We start from the raw sequence: 24,204 nt of genomic DNA, 5'->3' as shown, positions 1-24,204 counted from the left end.
AGAAGGAGGGCCAGATGATAGGTTGTGCCCATTGAGTTTGCTTTGAATCTCTTATAAAAAATGGCTCTTCCCCAAATCATAATCCTAGGATGTTTTTCTAAAGAGCTTAATCTTACCACCCCTGCAAAAGTTTTCCATAACTTGTCCCAATTTAAGTTTGATGGAGAGGGTAAATTAATCTTCATGAACATATGTTTAAAGTTGTTCATTTTTTATTTTCTAATGGAATACATTGCAATGGCGTCAAGGCTAGATCACTCACCCTCACATTTGAAGGTCATGTTAAAAGATGGTGTCATACATTACATGTTGCTTCTATCCATTCATTCGACCTGCTTGTGAAGGAGCTTCACAAAGCATTTGAAAGGTATGATTACTGGAACATTCTTAAAAGAATTAATCAACTAAGAATGAATCCTAATGAACCAATTAAGGATTTATCTTATCAATTCCTTCACCTTTGTTATGAATTTTCGGGAGAAGGCACAAATTGGGATTTCTTTAAACAGAAGTTTAAGCATTTGGTTCATATCTCTTTGCACAGTGAATCTGAACCCCCTAATTTTTTTACTTCCCCAACTCTTGTAAATCATGGGACACCTCGAATTTTAGAGGAACCTACAACTCTTATTGATCCTTGTCTTCCTCCTCTTCCAATCTCGATGTGGGTGCCTCCTTGCATTGATAATAAATTTGGGAAATATGCAAATCAAATTCCTAATCCATCTCTTCATCCTCCTTCCACTTTTCATGATTCAAATCTAATGAAAGAAACCTCGGAATGGCTCATGGAGCCTAGGGTGAAGGCTAATCCTTTCATTCCTCAAGATGACATTAGAACTCTTAACATCAATCTTGAATTTGGTTCCATTGAAAGTGTTACTTCTTCAAGGGAGATTTGTCGTCCTCTATCATCTACATGTCATGACTCTACATATCATGATTTGCTTGATCAATCTGCTCCACCAACTAGCTCTTCATGCTCTCTTGATTTTCGAGTTGCTGGTTCAAATTGCAATCAGATACAAGGCAGTCACATTACACTGGAAGAGGAGGAAAGTGAAGAGACTTTTGATCTCTCTTCCCTTTTTCAAAGTCCCCCATGTCAAGATGATGTGCTTCCATTCTTGGATGATTTTCAATCTTCTAATCTCGGTAGTGAATGAAATACAATCAATTATTCCAATCAATCCATAACCTTGGGAAACAATCATTCTAATGATGACGACTTTGCTTGTTGAAAATGGCAACAAGAAATGCTAAAAATAGAAATGCCAAAAATAGCATTTCAGGTACCAGTGTTGGATATAGCAACAAGGAATGAAAAAATGGAAATACTAAAAATAGAATTGCTATAAATAATATTTCGAGATAGATTTCAATTTTAGTTAGTCCGTGAACTAAAATTGAGAATTAAAATTCGAATTTGATCTTAGCAGCTGTTTGTAAAATAATTAATTAATTCATCTTGAGTTAATTAGTTGGAGAAAATCAAACATGAAGTCTATGTGAAGACACGCAACAGTTTCTCCATTGATTGAGGAAGTTATCCCTTGATTAAAGGAGATCAGGATGAGTTGTACTTTGAGTTGTAAATAGTTAGCTCAGTTATCTGAGTTAAGTCCAATTAGATTAGTTCAAATAGTTTGTAAAAACTAATTGTGAGTTCAGTTAGTTAAAGCATGCATGCATGTAACTGTTTCTCTTCAAATAACTAAATATTCTCTCATAAATAACTCATGCATGTCAGTTCAGTTAGAGACCCAATTGAGATTAGAGGAAGGGACAATGTACTATCAGTTGGAGGATTTTTCCTATAAAGGAAACTCATCCATGCAGAAGGAATTATCTCCTTCAGGATTGTGCAATTACTTCTGAGTTTAGTGAGAAGTGTGAGAGGTGAATTCACATAGGTGGCAGCGTTGGACCCCAGGAGAAAATTCGCAAGGAAATAGGAGGCTTGGAGGGAAGAGGAGAAGGTTTTTTAGAAGCCTTTGACTATCTATGAACAACAGAGGGATTGTACTGAGAGCTAGATAGCTTGTGAGCTAAAGCTTTGTGTAATCCGGACATATTTCCACTTGTATGATAATACAGAGATTGGGGTTTTTAGCTGAGGTTTTCCCCAGAGTATTCTTCTGTGTTTCATGTGTATGATTTCTTCTTCTTTGTTATATGTGTTCTATTTGATCTTGCTCAAAATCGATTAAGCTTCCGCAAAGTTTGATAGTAGAAGTAGATCAAGTATTTTGCTTTAGTATATTGCATTATCAGATGATCTACGGTGAAATTTCTACATGGTATCGGAGCTAGCTGATCCATAGAGAAATTTCTACATGGTATTGGAGCGAGGTTTTGTAGAAAACATTTTGCATGGTATCAGAGCAAAGGTGATCAAAGCGGAGAACAATATACAAAGAAGGGAGAAGTTTCAAGTTTCAAGTTCCTAATTATAGAATTCGAATTCTTATCACATCTCAAATTTCCCCAATGGTGTTCAACGGTTTAAGACTCGAGTATGCCCTTGATGGTAGCTCAAATTATATAGCCTAGAAGGATCGCATGGAAGCAGTATTAGAGGACAACGGTCTAAAGGACTTCATTGATCAAGAAGTCCCCAAGCCAGTAGTGGCTAATGCTACAGAATTGGCAGAATGGAAGAAATGTGTGGCTAGAGCGAGGAGAATCCTCCTAGAGGGAGTTCGAGACCACATTGTCTCGAGCCTCCATGGGAAGGAGACATCGTTTTCAATGTGGAAAACATTGAAAGATCTATATCAGAACAGCAGCGATCAGAGGAAGTTGGCGCTGAAAGACAAGCTTCGGAAAATCAAGTGTGAAAAGGGCGACACGATCTCTACATATCTGAACAAGCTCACCACCTGCAGGGATGAGCTTGGAAGTGTAGGGATCACGACAGCCGATGATGACATGGTGAGTCTTGCTCTCCTCGGTCTTCCTAAGAGCTGGCATAACTACCAAGACTCGGTAAATGGAAGAGAGAAACTGCCAGATTGGGAATGACTTTGGTCGGATCTGATGCAGGAGGAGATAAGAAGAAGCACTAGAGATGGTTCTTCATCAAAGGAGGATGAAAAAAATTGTGCCTTGGCGAGTAAGGCAAAGAAAAGGAAGGAGAAGGATTCTCATCCCAAATCGAGTTCTTCCTATGGTGGGAAGAAGTTTGACAAATCGAAAGTGCGATGCTTTCATTGTCATGAGGTGGGCCATTTTGCTACAAATTGTCCACTGAAGAAATCCAAGATGGGATCCAAGGAAGGATCTGAAGGTGAGGCATTGGCCTCATAGTTCGAGTTGGATTTCACCCTCATCGCATGCATGGTTTCATCCATGGTGGGAAGTGGTTAGTTTCTTGATATTTGAGCTTCATTCCACATGACTGGTGATAAGAGTTTGTTCAGTACCTTGGAGGAGAAAGATCTCCAGATACTCATAGAGATGGGTAATGATGAAAAGTATAGTGTCTCAAGAGTAGGCACAGTTGTTTTTCAAAGGGAGCATGGAGCTCGCATTACCTTGACAGATGTGAAGTATGTGTCAAGACTGAGGAAAAACTTGGTATCGATCGCAATGCTGGAAGACAAATGCTATGATGTAGTCTTCAGTAAGGGAAAGGTTTTCCTTAGACACGTCACCACGAGACAGGTGAAGCAGATCGGTTCACGAGTCAAGAACCTGTATGCTTTTGAGGTTAAAGATGCATGCAAAGCCTTAAGGGCAAGGCAACTGATGGAGACTTGGTAGTTGAGAGGGAGAGTACATTACCTCTCAACATGCAGCACCAAAAGAATTCTCAGACAATTGTGGAGGAGCCACAATTGGTGAAGTAGCTTCAGGAGGTTGTGGAGCAGCCACAACTAGAGAAGCCGAGAGGAGATCAAGTGGAGGCATCCACTCATGCAGAGACCTCTAATAGGGGGAAATTTCGAGCCAAGTGGGTAGAGGGATCACATGCATCCATACCTCCAGGTAGGAGGTGGGGCGATGTGGAGTGACAGTCCCAAGAAGGCTGGAATAGGGGCAGGATCATTGAGGTACCCAACCTCTTTGATTAGACCTTACTACAGGAGCCCCAATGAGGAGTAGCAGGACTGGCTGAGTGGGTAGAGACAGATGCGGATGGAGCGGTAGAGAGAGCTACAGTGCAGGAATCCCAAGATAGCGCAGAGCTAGCAGGCTGCAACAATGCGAGAGGCACAGGAGTGTTGCACCAGTGCAGGATGGCATAGAGAGGTGTGCAACGGTGCGAGATGCATGGAGTGTTACAGCAGCTCAGAGGTCACAGAGGGAGCACTTGTCAACGATAGAGGGAGCTTCAGCATCAGAGGGTGTTTCTAGCCCAACAGGGAGGTCAGTTGGGAGATTTTTTTGTTTCTAGAGTTGCTGGAGCAACAACACTAGGGAGAAGTGTTGCATGCAGAACATTCCAAAGGTTCAGGATTGGGTTCGAGTTGAATGCCTTTCTTGTTGAGAGGGAGTGTTGAAAATGGAAACAAGAAATGCTAAAATAGAAATGTTATAAATAGCATTGCTATAAATAACATTTTTGGTACCAGTGTTGGATATAGAAACAAGGAATGAAAAAATGGAAATGCTAAAAATAGCATTGCTAGAAATAGTATTTCGGGATAGATTCCAATTTTAGTTAGTCCCTGAACTAAAATTGAGAATTAAAATTCGAATTTGATCTTAGCAAATGTTTGTAAAATAATTAATTAATTCATCTTGAGTTAATTAGTTGGAGAAAATCAAACATGAAGTCTATGTGAAGACATGTAATAGTTTCTCCATTGATTGAGGAAGTTATCCCTTGATTAAAGGAGATCAGGATGAGTTGTAATTAGTTAGCTCAGTTATCTTAGTTAAGTCCAGTTAGATTAGTTCAAATATTTTGTTGAACTAATTGTGAGTTCAGTTAGTTAATGCATGCATGCATGTAACTGTTGCTCTTCAAATAACTGAATATTCTCTCATAAATAACTCATGCATGTCAGTTCAGTCAGAGACCCAATTGAGATTAGAGGAAGGGACAATGTACTATCAGTTGGAGGATATTTCCTATAAAGGAAACTCATCCATGTAGAAGGAAATATCTTCTTCAGGATTGCGTAGTTACTTATGAGTGTAGTGAGAGGTGTGAGAGGTGAATTCACACAGGTGGTAGCATTAGACCCCGGGAGAAACTACGCAAGGAAATAGGAGGCTTGGTGAACAGAGGAGAAGGTTTGTGAGAAGCCTTTGATTGTCTATGAGTAGCAGAGGGATTGTACTAAGATTTGGATATCTTGTGAGCTAAAGCTTTGTGTAATTCTGACATATTTCCACTTGTATGATAATACAGAGATTGGGTTTTTTAGCTGAGGCTTTCCCCAGAGTATTCTTCTGTGTTCATGTGTGATTGCTTTCTCATTCTCAATTATATGTGTTCTATTTGATCTTGCTCAAATTCGATTAAGCTTCTGCAAGTTTGTTGTAGAAGTAGATCTTGTATTTTGCTTTAGTATATTGCATAATCTATTGATCTACAGTGGGAAATTCTACATTGTTCATGTATATGATCACGAATGCCTAGGTGCATCAATTGATCTTTTGACTTCTCATGAAGATTTCATTTTAAATCTAGAATCTGATTAGGTCAAAGGAGATGTTTGTGTCGAAGCTTCCTCTTCATCTCACTATCCCTTGTGCTTTACTGTTTGCAATGCATATATTTGTGATGAAGATGATTCATGCCTTCCAAGTTCTCCATCTGATGATTTAACTTCCCAATTGACACAAGGTATTGAGATTATCCATGACATGAAAGGAAATAATCAAATCATTGATTATTCTTTCCATCCCTCATCATCTCTTGTTTTTTTCTAAAGATAACTCGTCAAATCAACTTGCTTATGAAATTTCTCAGATTTATACATGTGCAGATTTGCATTTAGAAGAATATTTCAATCTGAGTAATCTGGTTGTTGAAGTTGTAAAATCTAGTCAAATCAGTCACAGAGATGGCTTCCATCTGGTTAGTAGTGGCTCCATTGAAATCATGAGAAGCAATTGTCCTCACACCATGCATGATTTGATTCAATCGTCAAAAATGCAATTTTACAATCCTTGAAATTTTCGGGACTTGTCAAGAAGTCGAGGCACTTCAACTTCCACTGATGGTTTTGACAAGATCTCCCGACTTCAGTCAGCCCCCTGAACTTAGTCAGATATGGTTTCTCTCGCAAAATCCTTCTCTTTGTATAGTTTTACTCAATGTAAAATTCTTTTTGAAAAATGTATGGTATTTCGAATGTAATTTTTCAAACTTTCGAGATTCAATTTCTCATCAGATTCAAGTTTCTATTTCACATGATTTATCTCCATGCAAGGCTCTTGTACTTAACTCAAGTTTGGAATGTGTTTCTTTCATAGATTCATGGAATTGCGAAGTTGATCATTTCAAAGACTATCTTTGGCCAAAGGAATCATGCCTACCAGATTCATTTCTTAATAGTCAGCTCCTAGTTTTTCTTGTGAATGTTATATTGTGAATCTTTCCCTTCATCGCACCTAAAATCCTCTTGAGTGATAATGAATGCATGATTTATCTGGCGAATCAAATTCTTCTTCACTCATCATATCCTAACTGGTTTCATGTGTTTGTTGTATTGGCATTCATTTTCACTTATTTCGATGATTACGATGCTAGTGCAGTATGTTACCGGTTACAAGGAAATGGGTTTTCATATCTATCATGCGAGGAAGATGATTCATTTGTTCAAGGAATTCGTAAAGATGTTCAAATTGATCCATCTTTGAACCAAGAATCTCATGCCATAAAAAATCCATCTAATCATAATATTAACTATCATTTTTTTTATGACTTTTCCACCAGTATATCCAATGACAGTTGTTCTACAACCTTTGATCTTCATTATTTAACATTTCATCCTTCGGGCACTTGTCAAATAGTTGAGGCACTTCATGCTTCGTTGATGGTCATCTCGGGTCATCACTGTCTTGAAAAGTCAGTTGAATATGATCAGATCAACTGCCTGTCACAATATTCTCATCCTGACTCTATGCTTCTAATTGAAAATTCATCTTTTCAAGGATTTTGGGGTTTTCAAGAGGATTTTTTTTAATTTCATGATTAAATCTATGATTGCCTAAAGCATTTGTCTTAGCAAGCCCTTTTACTAATAACAAGTTTTGATATTTCCTCGTGCTTTCTAAGAAGTACAATGCATATGAAGATACATTCACAAGAATCTTCTAAGGTTTGTGTAAAAGGTAAGAATGTGAACTAGTTAAAAGTAGTGGTTGTGACACATCTTTTTGTCGATAGGCAAGACCTTCTTTTGTTGTGCCAGTTCTTCAAACTCTTATCTTTTATTTTGTACATTGTTTTATCTCAGTTTTAATCGTTCATATCTTTGTGATTGCAAGTCAGGAACAACTATAGTGGTTACATTGGAAATCAATTATGTGTGACCCCAACCTTCTAATTGGTTAGGTTAGGAGTAGGTTTAGTTGCATATTATTTTACTTGCACATTCATCCTGCGTTTATTTTCTGTAGCTTGTCTTGTGTTTTTTGATTTTGGTTTCACATCATGTTTTGGTTTAGCCTCCTATTTTGTCTTTTGGTTTTTGTTGTGTATTGTATTTGTTTTGTTTTGTAAGGCCTTGCTTGAAGATGCTCTGTTGACTCAAAAGGAAATGTGGCAAAATATAAAAGGACTTTGTGACACTACAACATTTGGCTAACTCTATGTCCTTCTTCATTGTCTTGGTTACACTTTTTGGTCGATGATGTTCTGATGGAAAATATGATTCTTGCATAAGGAAAGCATTGTGTCAAACAATGATTTCCATGTCTAATCTGGAGACCTCATCCCTACACTTGGGTCTTTATGTTTCGGTGTTTTTAGGCTAATCCAATCAAGTAGAGAAGGATGAGGGGAAAATCTAAATGAGAAAACCAATATCATAGGTCTTATATATGCTTCTCTAAAGGGACTACCTCTTCCGCTCTCAACAAGTCAAGATCCCTCTTCTGCCCATGAAATAAAAAAGTGTTGATGCACAATCCTATATAAAATAAATAAATAAAGGCAAAAGAAGGGAAAGGTTTCCTACGTAGAGAGGTGAAGCAAGTAACTCGGTCGGGGTACCGTCCAGGCCTACTAGAAGCAGAGAAATTGTTGTGTCCCTGAAGTGATTCCATTGAGGTATTGTCCAAGACTGCTAATAGTGAAGCAACACCAGAGATGAAAAACTATACTCTGAAAATATAAAGCTCGCGAACTTCAGTACCCTTTCCTAATTCGAAACATTTTGTGATCATTGATCATGTTTTTGTGTTTAACCGAGTAAAGGAATGAAGAGGCATATGTTTATGGATGGGGTAAGTGGGAAATCCATGGTAATATGAATGATGAATCAATACTCCTTGAAGAACTAGACCCTGCATGAAAGAATTAACCAAGGCAGAGAAGATGGAGTTCTACCAGTGTGTCTCCAAGTGTTTTCGTTGCGACAAACACCCTCCAAAATTTTTCTTACACTTGAATTTTGGATCCTATTGTGGATCTTACGATCGATCTTTCTGTAATCACTTCCTGGTCATTTGATGCTTTGTTAAGTATTTGATATTTCTTCTGGATCATAAGTGTCAAAGTCACCTACTCACACATGCTCGATCTGTAATGCATTCATGAAAGCATTCCTTCACACAATCTTGAACAGGCGTGGCGCAGCCCACTCATACAATGCCTGTGTAATGTTCAACCCATGTCCCTAGTGAGTGTGCACTATTATTGACAGTACATTACTTTGTTTTTTATCGTACTTCTATTTTAGTGAGTTTCTTTTTCATGCTTACGACTGTCATTTTTACTTGCGTTCACTTTAATTAGAGTCATTTTCATGTTATCTTCATCCTAGCACGTGTTGTTTTCACCATCGTTTTCATATCACAAGTGTCGTTTGCAATTTTCTTTTCATATCGCAAGTGTCATCTTTTGGCGTGGGTGTTACATAGTATTTTGTCACGCCTCCTACACTTCCCCGTGACATACCCTGAAGTGCTTGAAACATGACCATCTTGCAATGTACTTATTTGGATATGAAGCTCATATTCTCCCTAGAACATTGATTGGAAAATGCCTTGAGCTTTCCCCTGAAGAAATAGCTCTAAAACCCTGATTTTGAGACTAATTGCTCTTATGAGGTTAAAAACCGCGATGGTCGCTTGTTGCGTCACGCTTGACCTGCGATGGTCACTTGTTGCATCATGCTTGACCCACGATGGCATCGCAAAGGCAATTTTCCCAAAGAGGATGAGAAGCTTCGTGATCTAGAAGCTTCCAGAGCGGCGAGCTGGAGGTTGTTTGGCATATATGAGGTCGAATTTTCCCAATCTGGCCTCTTGCTCTTATCCCTTTGACCTACTTCCTTGGATGAGGACCTACTCCTATCTTTGGAGAGATCCTAACTCCCTTTCCCAAACTATATATTCATATTTTATCATTCACAAATGGTTGGTCTATGTCTATTTGCACCCTTATGCTAAGATTGTGCCTAGAGGTTATTCATTTGACTCGGAGAAGGAGTGCTTGGACTTGGATTACCACTCAAGGAGAGCCTTTCAACATCAAGGCTTTGGTTGTAAGTTTCCCCTTTATTTCCTAATAATACACAATTGTTGGTTCATCTTCCCAAAATGTATATGTTCATGTATCATTTAGCTTGGCATTCCTTGATTAGTTAAGTAAGTTGTTATTGGATTTGCTATTTGTTTTGGCATGCTTTGTTGTGTCTTGATCACTTGTGCAGGTGCATAAACACTAAGAGAAGTAGGAACAAGCCCGTGACACAAGTAGTTCAGGGTCCTCAAGAAAGGAATTCGAAATAGCATCAAAACGAGGTAGGCCATCTCCTTCACTCTTCTTTTCAATTGTAACCTAGGAAGATGTCTAGTTGATTGTTACTTCAGTTGCTAGACCCACTCATTTGGATAGAGGGATCGTCTCTGTCTGCATAGAGGATTAACCTTGTCAACAAAATGGTGACTCCACTGGGGAGCCTATGATCCTTTCCATCCAATCCTTCACCCTAATATTTTGACTAGTTTGACGAACCGTCGATTTTTGGGCTTGTCTGCATCAGTCTGGGTTTATACCTGATGAGCCTAGGTATTGCAACAAGAATGTTGCAACTCCCAGGGCTACTAGATTTACTTATCAACCCGGGGTTCGTACAAACTTGGAGGTGACAGTGCTATATGCACAAGTAAAGGTGAAGGTCTTGCCTGTTGTCACTACTCATTTGGCAAGAGACCCCAGGGGTTCCAAGCCAGACTTCTATAGGGTCAAAAGAAGCTTAATTATTTGATGAAAGAAGAGAAAATATATTCTAAGAGAGAGCTACTATACTACAGTAATGAAGAAAACAACATTTAATGCTAAACCACACCATAACCTAATTAACCAATTAAACAACTATGCTAAGCAGAATTGCTAAAACAATCACTAACCTAATGTTGTTATCTAAGTTGCAGAAGTAAAGAGCATCAAACTATACTAAGGTGCAAGCAAAGAAACTAAACTAAATTTGTTTTCAAGAGGAAGAGCGGGCGTGGATCAAAATTGGTGAAAGGAGGACGTAAGGATGGAGTAGTGCATAAGGACCGTTGGATCGATCAACAAACAGAAGATGGACGGCGGAGATCTTATCGCAGGGGCTTAAGTGAATAGATGGATGAACATGGTAACGAAGTAGATGAACGACGAAGATCTTATCGTGAGGAATTGAGTGAATGGATGGACTAACAGGATTAATCAGCAAATGAACAGCGAATATCATATCGCGGGAAGAAAACATGTGGAAATTATGGAGCGAATTTCGAAGGCGGTAAGCAGTTTCTCATGCACCCTCAAAGTTGTAAGCTGTATTTCTGAATTTCACACGATTAGCCTAACCAAGTGACACGTAGCACGAGAAAACCACTCTTCTCGCGTGCTCTTGGGTAGATAACGGTCGTGCAAGAATCCACGCGAGATTGCGCGATAGCCGTCGGATTAGGCTAGACAAATCAATAGTGGAGATTGGGGTGCATAAAGTATTGAGGTGGCGTGATAGCCGTTGGATCAAGAGACAGATCGAAGGTGGAGGTTAGAGCGCATAAAGTAGGTGGAAGACTTCGAGTGTGATGGTTGTTGGGTAAACTAATGAATCGAACGATGATTGGTTATGTTTGTTGTGGATCGAACGGTGAGGAAACGATGCATGAAGAAAGTGCTGAAGGAGGTTTCAAATGAAAATGATAGAAAAAAACTCAGTGAGGGTGAGGGTGGACCGAGAGTAATGGAAAAAGACGACAGTGAAGCGAAACAAGTAACTGCATCAAACAACAAACTCCAAAGCTCATGCGAGAACTAGAAACCTGTGTTTTTGGGGTTGCTGAAGGGTCTCTTCCTCAAGTCATGGTCCCAGAGGGAGGAGGTGAGGCTGAGACACCTGCGGACAACCTTATGGTGATATTTTCCTCCTAACTAAACTACTAACTGAAAGAAGGCACAAATGGAAGTAAACTAAAGCACAATAGATCTACTCCACGCTACTGTATTGGGAATGCAACTGCTTAAGCAAATGAATAGTTAAACCATAAATCTATGCTATATTGTTGTAATGAAAATGCAACTACTTACGCAAACGAACAGAACCGGGAAGATACTTAAGCAAAGGAAAAGAACTAGGAAGCTACTTAAGCAAATGAACATAACCATAAATATATGCTATCATACATGTACAATAAAGAGGATCTTTCGCTGCTCAGGTTGGGCCTTAACCCAACAGCTTCAGCCCTCTGAGTTAACTCAGTGCTGGCTCAAAACAGAACTCATCTTTATTATAAAAACCATGGATTACAGAACAAATTGTCACAAGTCTTGCAACTCAGAAATAAAGTAAAGCTTTACAATAAGAATCTGAATCCTTCTGAGGTCTTAAGCCTCTCTACTTATACATCTAAAGTTTCCAACGACTTCCTTCCCCATTAGGGAGGCTTGGCTCCCCACTCAATATAAACTAGTTTCTGTCACTTTCACTTGCTCAGCTACCTTTTAGTCCTCATGATTTGGCTATTTGCACTCCGATCTGATGGAGGAAAATTCAAATGGAGGGGTAGTAAATGAGGGGGATTTGCCTCCTATAATTCCTCTCCCTTGTCCCATTCAAGTTTTAACCAAGGTCTTTGCCACAGTTCCTTGATTTTATCCTTTATTCCTGCATTTTCCCTTGCTTTTATCCTTTATTCCTACATTACATGCACATTAGACCACAAAGAAAAATATCCAACTCTAACCCATCTCATAAACAAAATATAATCAAAAGTATGCAATAAGTTGTGAGAATAGTTGGTTTGACTAAGCTAGGAGGTGACTTAAGGCCAATTAAGGCCCATATAATTACACAATGATGAGGCTCATCATCACCCCCTACTAATAGTGTTTCTCATCCTCTGAGCAACTTAGTCAATTTCCATGTCCTTCATGGCTCTGGCAGCCTCTTTGGCATCCCATTCTTATGCTATGGTCTCTTCTTCTTGTTTATAGAAGCCTACTTTCCTTTCTACTTCTTCCCACTACCTCTTTTCCTCTTCTTATTTTCTCCCTTCTAGCATCCCTAGGAGTAGTGGCGGACTGAATTTTAGGCCTATTCAATTGACCTTCAACCTTTGCATTGATTGCCTATACATAGGTGTCTCGTTGAGTGCCTCTCTCAACCTTTGAGGGGAGTGATATTCTCTGATCTTCAAGTTGTGTGGCAGTGTTTTCCATCTCCTTTAGCAGGCATGTATATTATCATCTCTTAACAACCTAAACATATCCTCAAAATGTGAAATTGCTTGCTCTTGGGCTACAAGATATCTAGGTGCCAGCTGAGGATCATTTGCAATTAGATTATAGGTGCTAATTAGGGCCATGGGATTTGATTGTTCAGCTCTAATGAAAAGAGGTTAATTTTGCTCTCTGGAAAATATTCTTTTCATCTCTGCAGGCCTTGACTTCTCATGGTTCATCGATGATTCCAAAGCCATTAATTTTAGATCTCCTAGCTCTACATTAGGATCCCAAATATTCATGTCTATGAGGGCCATGTTCTGCAAGTAAAACTCGGTCATTTTGGCCCTATCCTTTAGTGCACTTTGATCATAAAGATCAATAAACTGCCTGCAGTCCTGAAATGGCATGGTGCCCCTTTGTGCTAGTGTTTTAATATGAAATTGCAGCCATTGTTCTCTAAGGTAAAAAGCATAGGATTTAGCTGGCATCCTACACTGGATGGCCTACAAGGAGAGGTTGGCCATACATGCTTGTTGGTTTTCCTTTTCCTGCAACTTTCCTCTCAGGGGCCTCTAGAGACACCCTTGGTGACTTCTCCTTGTGTTCTTCCCCTTTTGTTTCAATGCCTTCTTCCTCTCTGACAGAAGGACTAACATCATAGATGAGGGTTTTGATGTCATCCTCTGCTGGTAAGTATCTGAAGATTGACCATTTTATAGGGATCATGAGGTTTTGGAGGGCATCCTCAATGAGGAATTTGATCAAACCATGGTGAACCAACTGTTTGGAATTCCCTTCCTTTACTTTGTTGATGGAGTCTGTGAGTGATTGCATCAAGAAATAGGGTATATTAAGTCTTTGGTGAACTGGTGTTTCTACCCCAAATCTTAGTTCTTCAAGCATCCTAAAGTGGTAGCCATAAACAACACTGTATCTACCCTCATATAAGATATATTTGATGAGTTGGTAGCCTACCTCACTCCATGGGTATGGTAGACTATCCCTCCTTACTCCATTGTTATCCTCTGTGGGTTCTTCACCTTCTAAAAAGAATTTCCTTTTTGCCAACTGACTGCCTGCTTTCTCTTCTTTTCTCCATGCAATTCCTAGGGGAAGTGTGGTGACCCTACTAATGAACTCTAGGGTGAGATCTATAGTGAGCCCTCTAACTATAACAGTGGCATGGATATTGTTGTGTGGAGTGAGGGAATGAGCAAATTCTTGAGAAAACAAAGTTTCCTGTGTATGTAATCCACTAGCTTTTTAGAGGACTTCTAATTCATTTGCTTGTAAATGGGGATGGAGTTTTAGATCCTACCTCTTTAGAATGGTGGCAGTGGACAATTCTCTTGATATTCCCTCTTGAACCCCTCTTTGCCTATCCTGTAGACTGCCTCTGTATATCCTGTAGACTGCTCCTATAGACTATTCTTGTAGGAATTCTCTTGCAGAACGATAGATCCTTACTTCCAGTGGGTGGCAAAAGTTATGAGAGCTACTTGAGTGAGGGAGTTTCAAGGAGGTGGAATGCATGAATTCATGCAAATGATGTTTTGTTTCCCTTTATACCACCTCATCATTCCCAATCCTTGTAATCAGCTCCCACAGTTGTTAAATCCATAGTTAACCACTTCTTTTCCTACTTCTCCTCTATTCTTTGAGTTGACTACAGCCATGTGTGAGAGGACACCCTGCTTTGTATGTGATGACTGAACGAAAGTGGCCAAGTTAACTAACCACCTTTTCACTTACAAACGAACTAACTCGTAACCTTTACAACTTTTGATCAAATGATGCATATGAGTGAGTGAGTGGGATACTTACCTGTGGTCTCGATGCCATGTTGCAGTTTGTCGAGGATCAGAAGTGTTGTGTTGTTCATTTGCTACATGGTCATTCTTCTTCTTCCTCTACTATCGGCTGATGGTTTATTGACTTTTGCAGATGTCTTTGACTAAAGATCTAATGTTGTTGCTGTTGTGGAGCTCCTGGATCATCCTAATGAAGACTTTGTAGTTGATGAGTGATATTATGTGGGATAGGGTAATGGTAATGGTTGAGGTGATTGGTTAGATCATGTCTAGTATGAATTTTGGGGACCTAACCAATCTACCATTCAGAGGATCCTGTAGAAAACACAATCTTTACTTGAATTGCAGCAGTGAAGTGAAAAACAATGGAATTGATGGAGGGATGCATGGTAAGGAGTGGAGGAGATGAATATATGTGAGGCAGGGTTCCCTTTGGATCTTCTCTTTGCTCCTTGATTGTATTTCTCACCCACCTGCAAATAACAATTATGCCTTTTTTATTTTTTCTTTCTTTTATTATTATATTTTTTGAAAAACACCTAGGCTACCTCAAAGAGGTTTTCACCCTAGATATCTGCCCTGGGCACCTCAAGGAAGGTTTTCACCCAGGGACCTTCTTACTCTTTTTCATTTTTTCTCACCCTTGGGCCGACTTACAAGGTTTTCAACCCAAAGATGGGACTCAGGCGCCTCATGGAGGTTTTCACCCGAATCCTTATTCTTTTTTTCTCATTTTCAGTGCCCCGATGAGGGAGGAGCTGGAACTTGCTCCACCATCATCATTGTCTTATTGATATTGTCAATGAACTCTTATTTTGATAAATTCCTCTTGTACATTTTCAATCGGTGTCCATTAACAAGCAATGGAATGGATTCTTCATCTATAGTTCTGATTTGCACTGAACCATTATCATGGCATATTTCCACCACATAAGGTTCTAGCTATCTTGTCCTTAGCTTTCCCTTGAAGTATTTATACCTAAAATCATATAACAATGCCCAGTATCCCTCTTGAAATTGCTTCTCCTTGATATGTTTGTCATGACAGATCTTCCTTTGAAAATGAACTATCTTTGTATGTAGGAGGGCTTGCATTCTGAATTCATCCAAGCCATTCAAATGGAACAATATTTCTTTATGTGCATGAATCCAAACCTAGTTGGGCTGCCATCCTCAATGTGTTATATTCAAACTCAATGGAGAACAAAGCCTTTTTCCCATTGACTAGCTCATAGGGTGTAAATCTAGTGGCGGTCTTCCATGTTGTATTATAGGTCCAGGTGGCCTCAACTAGTCTCTCTGCTCAACCCTTCCTGCTGCTGCTCACTACCTTAGTTAGGATGTTCTTCAATGCATTATTGGTCACCTCCACTTGCCCATTAGCTTGTGGATGATAAGGAGTGGAGGTCCTATGCTTGATTTTGTGATGGCTAAGCAATTCTTCAATCATTATGGAGGTAAATTGGCTGCCTTGGTCTGTGACTAGCTCTCTAAGGTACCCAAATTTGTAGAATACATTCTCCCTTAGGAACTTAGCCACCTTCTCTTCTGTTGTTGCCTTAATCGCCTTGGTTTCAGCCCACTTAGTCAAATAATCAGTGCACGCAATAATGTAATGTTTTTGCTTTGAAGGAGGATTGATAGGCCCAATGAAGTCCATGCCCTACTTATCAAATGGCTCGAAAGTCACTTGAGGTTGTAGGGGTATTTCATCTCTTGGAGTATGCTTTCCCATCCTCTAGCACTGATCACACTGACTAATGTACTTTTTCACATCCTAATGAAGAGTAGGCCAATAATATCCTGCTTGCAACACTTTGAATGTTGTCCTCTTTGCTGCAAAGTGACCTCCACAAGGCCCATCATGACAGGTTAGAAGGATGTCAAAAACTTCCTCTTCCCTTACACACCTTCTCAAGATTTGATCTGGGCCAAGTTTGAATAGATTTCCCCCAATCTAGGTGAAGGGGGCACTTTTCCTGACTATCTTGCTCTTTTCTTTGGAGGGCAAGTTTGGTGGGAACTATGTTGATACCAAATAGTTTGTTATATCAGCAAACCATGGGGAGAGAAATGAAATAGCAAACAAATTCTCATCTGGTAACTGGTCATCCACCATTCCTTCTTCACCTGCAAGCAGATTCATCCTAGATAGAAAGTCTACAACAACATTTTCCTTACCAGGCTTATCAACAATAGTTAGATCAAACTGCTATAATAAAAGCAACCATCTTATAATTCTAGCATTCACATCTGGTTTGTTCATTAAATATTTGATTGCAGCATGGTCAGTATGCAAAAATGTTTGATATCCTGTAATGTAATTCCTAAATTTGTTTAATGAATGCACAACAGCCAGGAGTTCCTTTTCAGTCATAGTATAGTTTAGCTCAGCCTTTGACAGGTTCTTACTGATAAAATAGATGGCATAGGGAAATTTCTCCTCTTCTTGACCTAAGGCTACTCCTATGGATTTTTGTGAGGCATCAACATGAATATGAAAAGGGAGGGCCCAGTTTGGGCCTCTGAGAATTGGTGCAGTGGTTAACTTACCCTTTAGAATGTCTAAGGCCTCTTGATAGTTTTTTCACCATATAAACTCAGAATCTTTGGCCAACAACCCAAACAAAGGAGAGGCCAACTTGTTGAAGTCCTTTATGAACCTTCGGTAGTATCCAGCTAACCCTAAGAAACTCCTGACATCTCTCTGCATTTGTGGAGGTGGGACCCTTTGGATGATTGTTATTTTGTTTGGGTCCATCTGCAGTCCTTGCTGAGATATTGAATGACCTAGCACGGTCCCTTCAGTCATTAAGAATTCACATTTTTCTGGACTGAGAGACAGGTTCATTTCAATGCATTTGTGCAATACTTTTCCTAGGTTAGTTAGGACTTCTTGAAAATCACAGCCATAAGGTGTAAAGTCATCCATATAGATTTCCAGTACATCATGTACTAATTCAGCAAAAATACTCAAGACTGCTCTCTGAAAAGTGGCAGGAGCATTGCATAGGCCAAAAGGAAGGACCCCATAGGCAAAAGTACCCCAAGGACAGGTGAATGTGGTCTTATCCTGGTCTTTTGGACAGATTTTGATTTGGTTGTACCCACTGAATCCATCTAGGAAGGAAAAAAACTTCTTCCCTACCAGGCCATCTAGCACTTGGTCAATGAAGGGTAGGGGAAAATGATCCTTCTTTGTGCCTTTGTTCAACTCCCTATAATCAATACAAATCCTCCACTTACCATTTTTCTTGGGAATTAACACTAAAGGAGAGACCCACTCACTGTCTGAGATAGGGTAAATGAATCCTGCATCTAGCAGTTTTAGCAGTTCTTCTTTGACTATGTCTTTAAGAGTTGGATTCATCCTCCATTGTGGTTGCTTGACTGGCTTGCAACCTTCTTTGATGTATATGTGGTGAGTACAAACTGAGGGGTGTACTCCCTTCATTTCCTTGTAACTCCAAGCGAAGGCTTCTAGGTTTTCTCTCAACATGTTGCATAGCTTTTCCTCTTCTAAAGAAGAAAGAGATGGATTAATTTTCAAAGTTTTCTCTGGGCCAAATTCTATGGTTTTGACACGGAGTGGGTTGGAATTTTCCAAGAATAAGTCAATTGGATGACTGTTCTGGGTTTTCCTTACTTCTTCTTCTAATGGTAGTGAACTAGGAGTTGGACTTTGGAGCAGTTGTTCAATTAAGTCATCATCATCTTGTTGTCCTCCTCCTATGGTTGCTTCCAAAGCATAAAGTTGGGCTAATAAACCTCATCTTCTTCCTCCTCCCCCAACCATAAAGGTAAATCATGCTCTAGGGTAGGTTGACCAGGAGGGTATAAGACTAACTGTTTAGACATATGCCCATTCTTGATGGTCATATTCCCATCTCTGCAGCTAATGTAAGCATCAGTTGTGGCCAACCATGGCCTCCCAAGGATGAGAGGATAACTAGTAAGCTTACCCTTAGGCTGGAGAACCAGGAAATCTACAGGGTACTCCCAGGAGTCAATGGAGACCATGACATCCTCCACAATTCCCTCAAGGGTAACTGTGGAACGGTCTGCAAGTTGCAGAACTGTTGTGGTCTTCCTCAATGACCCTTGGAGGTTGAACTTGAGCATGGTTTCCTTGTTCATCACATTAATGGCAGCCCCAAGATCAATCAAAGTGTGTGGGACAATGGTGCCATTAATGTGCACATCTACTACAGGGGTTCCACGGTCCAAATGTTTTGGACATATTACCTGCCCCAGTATTAAGCCAGACAACTGCCCAATGACATTAATGGTATGGGCTTCTCCTTAAGTCCTGGATGCTTGAAGCACTTCTCCTTAATCAACTTATTGTAAATGGGAACATCCTTGATTGCCTAGAGAAGGGACATCTTTACACATAGATTTTTTAATTCTCCCAGAAGTTCGGTTTCTTCTAAGGTAGGCTGGAGTGGTTGGGCTAATCTCTCAGGAAAGGGTGGATTTACTTTAAGGTTGTTTTCCTCTCTTTCTTCCTCAACCTCCCTATGTGGAGAGGGAGGTTGGTTATCAGGGAGAATTCTCCCAGATCTTAGGTTGATCTCCTGGATTTCTATAGCATAAGTTGGGTATGATGTCTCTCCACTGTATACTTGTTGAGCCTGCCTATTGTTCGGGTTTGGATTTGGCTGGGCAAGCATCTGGGGTTTCTTAGGTGGAGCAAAGTGCAGGAGTTGTGGTTGGGTAGGTGGTGGAGGCAATAGGGTTGGAACATTGTTGAATTGGGGCCTCCACCCCTGGAGTGGGGTATTCCACTGATGTTGTGGCTGAACATAAGGTTGAAATGACTGGCTAGCTAGTTGGGAATGATACTGAGATGTATAGGACCAAGGAGGGGGTGTAGACCAGGAAGGATGAGCAGGGGGTCTCAAACAGGGTATAGTTGTGGTTTGATTGGGGTTGTAATATGCATGGGATGACCCTTGCATACCTTGTTGGTATGGTTTAGGGCCAGAAGGCCTCCTTTGGTTGATGTAGCACAGCTGCTTAGTGACCCCTTCAGCTCCTTGATATACAGCGTTGAGTCCAGGTAAAGAAGGGCACTTGTCTGTGGAGTGGTTTTCTTCACAGACTGAGCAAATCTTAATATAGTTCAATGGACATTCGTTCCTAGGATGCCTCCTGATGCATCTAGGACAAAAGATGGCCAAGGCTCTCTCTGCTTCCTCTTGCTTCCTTTTTATGTTCACGGTGTCCAATTGCAAGGTAAGAGTTTGCAGCATATAACTTTTGAAATCTTCTAGCATATTTCCAATTTCACCCTTGATGGATGAATTAGAGGATGATGTACTGGCCATAGGTTGACTGCCCCTGCCCTTTTTCCTGGTTGCCCTAGAATGGTTTCTAAAGACATACTTAATATCCTCATAGGGTAATTCGTAGATATTTCCTCCTGCTATCATATGTAAGGTATCCAGAAGATCCTCCCTTACTCCTCTAAGCAGGACCAACTCCAGTGGCTCAGGGTCAAGTGTGCACCTAGCCCTTTTGTAACTGAGCTGGAATCTTTCTTCATAGTCTTGTAAGGATTCATCCTAGCCTATGGTCATCCTGAAAATCTCTTCTTTAGTATCCTTTGACCTACAGTAGTCCCTATATTTGTTGTTAAAATCCTGTTGCATCTGAGCCCAATTTGTGATGCTATCTCCAGGTAAACCCATGAACCAGCGCAATGTTGCATCCTTGAGGGTAGATGGAAACAATTTTAACTTTTTCTCATAATCTGTATAGTCATAGGTTCGGCATATAACAACAAAATCAAATAGGAAAGTGTCAAGGTCCTCTGTGGTTAGGCCATGGAAATGAGGTAGAGTAGAGGGGCTTATATTCTTCATCTTAGTGTCCCCATTGGTCTCCATGATGGGGAAGGCACCCTCAATTCTTTCTATATTTCCTCTGTTATTTCGGTTTTCATCCATTGGTTCAGTAGGAATGGCTTCTTCCTCTTCTTCCCCCGTAGGCTCCTCAAATATGTAAGGTTGCTCATATAAAGGGTCTTCTAATTCACCATCACTGAAGAAGAGAAGGTTGATTGTTGGATGCAGTGGGGGTATTTGACAAGAATTTCCCTGAATTGTCCCTATTCCTACGAGGCATGAAAGAAAATGTTTTTGGGTTGGTTTTTGTAAGTTTTTTTTTTTTTTTTTTAAAGCTGGAAAGTACTCTACATAAAGGAAATTGTTGATTGAATGAAAAACCACTAACAATAAAAACTACTTGCTGAATTGAAATTCTACTTACAAAATGAAATTGTTGATTGAAGGAAGACTACTGACAGAAAAAGACTACTTGCTGAATTGAAATTCTACTTGCAAAATGAAAAGGAAAGCAGATAATGACAAATGAAAGAAAGGAAGCTACTAACAAAGAAACTACTTGCTGAATTGAAATTATACTTGCAGAATGGAAAGGAAAGCAGATAATGACAACTGAAATAAAGGAAGAAACTAGATTATTTTTGCAGAAATAAACTAATGGAAGAAAATTGGAGACTATAAATAGAAGAAATCATTAATCACATTTTACTTAGACACCTCCTTGGCAATGGCGCCAAAAAGTGATGAGCCTAGGTATTGCAACAATAATGCTGTAACTCTTAGGGCTACCAACTTTACTTATTAACTCGAAGTTCGTACAAACTTGGAGGTGACAATGCTATATGCACAAGTAAAAGTGAAGGTCCTGCCTGTTGTCACTGCTCATATGGCAACAAACCCCAGGGGTTCCAAGCTAGACTTCTATAGGGTCAAAAGAAGCTTAATTATTTGGTGGAAGAAGAGAAAATTTGTTCTAAGAGAGAGCTACTCTAATGCAGTAATGAAGAAAACAACATGTAATTCTAAACCACACCATAACCTAATTAACCAATTAAACAGTTATGCTAAGCAGAATTGCTAAAACAATCACTAACCTAAAGCTGCTATATAAGTTGCAGAAGTAAAGAGCATCAAACTATACTAAGGTGCAAGCAAAGAAACTAAACTAAATTTGTTTTCAAGCGCAAGAGAGGTCGGAGATCGAAATTGGTGAAAGGAGGATGTAAGGATGCAGTAGTGCATAGGGACCGTTGGACAGATCAATGAACAAAAGATGGACGGTGAAGATCTTATCGCGGGGGCTTAAGTGAATAGATGAATGAATAGCGTAACGAAGTAGATGAACTATGGAGATCTTATCGCGAGGAATTGAGTGAATGGATGGACTAACAGGATTAATCAGCAGATGAACGGCGAAGATCGTATTGTGGGAAGAAAACATGCGGAAATGATGGAGCGGGTTTCAAAGGCGGTAAGCAGTTTCTCGCACGCCCTCAAAGTTGTAAGTTGTATTTTTGAATTTCATGCGATTAGCCTAACTGAGCGACACGTAACACGAGAAAACCACTTTTCTCGTGTGCTCTCGGGCAGATAACGGTCATGCAAGAATCCGCACAAGATTGCGCGATAGCTGTCGGATCAGGCTAGATAGATTGATGGTAGAGATTGGGGTGCATAAATTATTAAGGTGACGCAATAACCATTGGATCAAGAGACAGATCGACGGTGGAGATTAGAGCACATAAAGTAGGTGGAAGACTTCGCGCGCGATGATCGTTGGGTAAACTAATGAATCAGACGGTGATTGGTTAGGTTTGTTGTGGATCAAACGATGAGGAAATGATGCATGAAGAATGCGCTGAAGGAGGTTTCAAATAAAAACGATAGAAAAAACCCAGTGAGGGTGAGGGTGGATCGAGAGTAATGGAAAAAGACGACAATGAAGCGAAACAAGTAACTGCATCAAACAACAAACTCCAAAGCTCATGCGAGAACTAGAAACCTATGTTTTTGGGGTTGCTAAAGGGTTTCTTCCTCAAGTCATGGTCCCAGAGGGAGGAGGTGAGGCCGAGACACTTGCGGACAACCTTATCGTGATCTTTTCCTCCTAGCTAACCTGCTAACTGAAAGACGACACAAATGGAAGTAAAATAAAGTGCAACAAATCTACTCTACGCTATCGTACTGGGAATGCAGCTGCTTAAGCAAATGAACAGTTAAACCATAAATCTATGTTATACTGCTGTAATGAAAATGCAACTACTTAAGCAAACGAACATAACCAGGTAGCTACTTAAGAAAATGAACAGAACCATAAATCTATGTTATCATACATGTACAATAAAGAGGATCTTTGACTGCTCGGGTTGGGCCCTAACCCAAGAGATTCAGCCCTCTGAGTTAACTCAATGCTGGCTCAAAACATAACTCATCTTTATTATAAAAACCATGGATTACATAACAAACTGTCACAAGTCTTGAAACTCAGAAATAAAGTAGAGTTTTACAATAAGAATCCAAATCCTATTGGGGTCCTAAGCCTCTCTACTTATACATCTGAAATCTCCAATGACTTCCTTCCCCATTAGGGAGGCTTGGCTCCCCACTCAAGATAAACTAGATTTTGTCACTTTCACTTGTTGGGCTGTCTTTTAGTCCTCATGATTTGGTTGTTTTCACTCTGAGCTGATGGAGGAATATTCGAATAGAGGGGTAGTAAATGAGGGGGATTTTCCTCCTATAATTCCTCTCCCTTGTCCCATTCAAGTTTTTACCAAGGTCTTTGCCATAGTTCCTTGCTTTTATCCTTTATTCCTGCATTTTTCCTTACTTTTATCCTTTATTCCTGCATTACATGCACATTAGACCACAAAGCAAAATATCCAACTCTAACTCATCTCATAAACAAAATATAATCAAAAGTATGCAATAAGTTGTGAGAATAGTTGGTTTGACCAAGCTAGGAGGTGAATTAAGGCCAATTAAGGCCCATATAATTTACCTAATGATGAGGCTCATCAATACCATCACTGATTACTGCCTTAGAGTGCTAAGTCTAGATTGTTTCTTGGAATATTTTTATATGTTTCCCATATTCCTCGCCCATCACGGGTTTAGCCTTAACAGTCGCAATGGCATCGTGGTTTTAACCTTTACAGTAGTGATGAATTTTTTCTTCATTATTTGGTCGTGCTGAAATCATCACTACTTTTGTCATACAAAGTAGTGTTTCCATCGCAGGTTTGGTTATATAAAGTAGCGATGATCCTTGAATGTGAGAATTTTTTAGGTTTCTTCCTAAGAATCCAGTGTGTCTTGGCCCCTAAGGTTTTTTCCCATCCTGTATGCTTGTATTTGTCAATGTTTTGATTGATTGCCTTGATTAATTTGCAAAATTTGTCTCGTTGGCTTCGAAGTGAAATCTGACTGAATTCTAGGGTTTCTAGTCATTAGTCATTGCTTGCTGCTTGTTGATGCCATTGAGATGTTTGTTTTACTGATTGGTTGAGTGTTGTTTTATGTATAAATCATTGGAAACATCGTTTTGCATCTGTTTTATCTTGTATTTCGAAATTTACTTTTCATGAAAATGCATTAGATTAGTTGCATTGAGAAGTTATTTTTTTAGATTCATCATTGAGAATAGATCACATTTTTCGATGATTGAAAGCTAAAAATTGTATTAGGTGCATCA

This window comes from Pinus tabuliformis, chromosome 6 (genome assembly GCF_031772625.1).
Source record: "Pinus tabuliformis cultivar Carrire ecotype Pingquan chromosome 6, CPIR1, whole genome shotgun sequence".
Lineage (NCBI taxonomy): Eukaryota > Viridiplantae > Streptophyta > Pinopsida > Pinales > Pinaceae > Pinus > Pinus tabuliformis.
Note: the sequence above shows the minus strand (reverse complement) of the source record.